This window comes from Aegilops tauschii, chromosome 1 (assembly GCF_002575655.3).
Source record: "Aegilops tauschii subsp. strangulata cultivar AL8/78 chromosome 1, Aet v6.0, whole genome shotgun sequence".
In the NCBI taxonomy this organism is placed as follows: Eukaryota; Viridiplantae; Streptophyta; class Magnoliopsida; order Poales; family Poaceae; genus Aegilops; species Aegilops tauschii.
Genome location: NC_053035.3, coordinates 116,617,345 through 116,620,111, shown reverse-complemented (window position 1 = coordinate 116,620,111; position 2,767 = coordinate 116,617,345).

Genomic DNA, 2,767 nt, shown 5'->3' with positions numbered 1-2,767 from the left:
CAGACTGTTCGTCTCGTGGTCGGACTTTGTTTGCCCAGCGACCCCAGCTGACCCAGCGCTGGCGTGAGCAAAGGCCGCCGGGGCGAAGATCTTATCTGCTTGGCCTGGATCACGAAGGCGACACAATTTTTTTTGAACTGAAGGCGACACAATTTTGATCTCGGCTGCTGGTGAAGCAACGCTCGTTAAGACATCCCGCGCGGTTTATGGAGCATAGATGGAATCGTGGAAGCAACCTATCATCTTGTTCCCCGCAATCTCTTTTCACCTCCACAAGAAGAAACGCCCCTTCTCCCGTCGGCGCCGCCGCCGGTCTGCCCCATCTTCAATGGCCTCTTGGACATGAAGGCGCGTTCGATCTTGGCCCTTTGTTGGCGGGAGGGACCCGTTCTCGTTCTTGTTAGGTTTAGTGTCGGGTTGTGTGCCGGCGACGATGTCTCTTAGTAGGAGTAATATCTCCCACGTTCTATGTCCGTCCTGATGGTCCGTCTAGCATCATCCGAGGGCTTGTGGAGGTGTGTCTTCGTCGGATCTTATGGGATTCGACCGGTGCTGGTCTTCGGTGGATCTACTTGGATCCGGTCTTTGTTCATCTTCGTTTGATTCTTTTAGTCTACGACTTTCTTCATCGGCGATGGTTACTGCTCTGGTGCGTTGGTCCTATGGATCCTTAGCAACGACTGTTCGTCTCGTGGTCGGACTTTGTTTTTCCAGCAGACCCAACGCAGGCGTGAGCAACGGCCGCCGGGGCGAAGATCTCGTCTGCTTGTCCTGGATCACGATGGCGACACAGTTTTGATCTCGCCTGCTGGTGAAGCAACGCTCGTTAAGACATCCCGCGCGGTTTATGGAGCATAGATGGAATCGTGGAAGCAACTTATCATCTTGTTCCCCGCAATCTCTTTCCTCTCCCACAAGAAAAGCCCCTTCTCCTCCCGTCGGTGCTATCGCTGGTCTGTCCCATTTCCGATGGCCTCTTGGTCATGAAAGTGCGTAGAATCTCGGTCCTCTGCCGGCGGGAGGGACCCCGTTCTCGTTCTTGTTAGGTTTAGCGTCATATTTGGGGCTGTGTGCCGGTGGCGATGTCCCTTAGTAGGTGTAATGTCTCCCGCGTTCTATCCCCGTCCCGATGGTCCGTCTAGCATCATCGGAGGGCTTGTGGAGGTGTGTCTCCGTCAGATCTCGCGGGATTTGATCAGGTCTTCGGTGGATCTGTTTGGATCCGGTCTTCGTTCGTCTTCGTTTGGGTGTTTACAAATTTGATTCTTTTGATCTACGACTTTCTTCGTCGGCGATGGCTGCTCTGGTGGGCTGGTCTTATGAGGTCTTAGCATGACGACTTCCTGACTGTCTACTACAACAAGATTTGTCAGGCTCTAGTGAGTGAGGGGCGATGACAGCGGCGGGCCTTCGGCTTGCTCCTGTGCTTGTAGTCGCTGATAGGTGATCTACAGACATGGTTGTAATTTTTTTTACATCTGTTGTTCTTTATACTGTCATGATTGAATATGATTAGATTGGAAGTCTCTGGCAAAATAAAAACTTCTCATCTTGTTTTTCAAGAACTTCTCGTCTTGTTGGCACAAGATTTCTTTTACACTAGAACAATCAAACCAATAATTTGAAACAAACTTCAGTTGCACTGGAAAAAACACAGCATCCTTCCGAAAAAAAAGTTTTATAACATCGATCATGAAGATTACAAGTTATTTGCTACATTAAATAGTTGATATAATGCTTGATTTACATGAATAGTTCCCTAAAAAATATGTTACTCCCTTCTATTCAAATTAATTGACGCAGCCTCTATACAATGTAAAATGAATATTCTATAGAGGCTGCGTCCATCGAAAGATTACTAGTTCCGTAAACCCTTAGAGCATCTCCAGCCGTTGCCCTCCAGGGGGCTCGAAAAATCGCCGCATGGGGACGACCCGGCGATAAAAATCGGCTTGGGGCCGATCGGGTTACCAGCCGCCGGCCCTAGGGTCGCCCCAGACGGTTTTTTTTTAAAAGACATTCGGCTATAATTCGGCAAACGGGCATAAACTTCGGCGACTTAAACAGTTTTTACATAGCAAACTTAAAATTTACTGAAAAACAAAGGCCTAGACTACAGAAAGAACGCGCTGAGCGTGGCGAAGTCGCCGCCATCGCCGTTGTCCTCATCATCCTTCTCCTCCTTGACGCGGCCGCCCATGCTGGACCCCTGCCCGGGGTCGCCCTGGCAGACCGGTGGCGGCGCGTCGTCGTCGAGAACGACGACGCCTCCCTCGTCACGGCCACGGCGCCAAGCGGCGAACTGCTCTAGGGCGCGACACTGGCACTCTAGTTCCGTCCACTCCTAGTCTTCGCGCGCCCACTTCAAGGCCGCCTCATCGGAGAGCCCCGACTCCGTCTTCACGGCGGCGAGTCCTGCCTCTGTCTTCACGGAGGCGAGCCCGGGCTCTGTCTTCGGCTTGACGAAGTAGGGAGGAGCCGAGGAGGAGGCGCGCCCGCCCTCGTTGATGACGATGCTGGCGCTGCGGGTGCGCCGGCCGAGCAGCGTCTCCGCAGGCTCGGCCTTGACGCTGAACATCGCCGGCGACCCGGAGGAGGAGGAGGAGGGGAGGAGGAGGAAGAAGAGGACGCCGTCCTCCTCGGCATCCATTGGCCGCCGCTCCGAGCCGGGGCGGCAGGGTACGTCAATGGCGGGTCGTTGCCGCCCTCGAGGTACCGGAGAATGGCGTGAAGCAAGCGGCCGGGGGCGCACCACCACAGGCGGCGC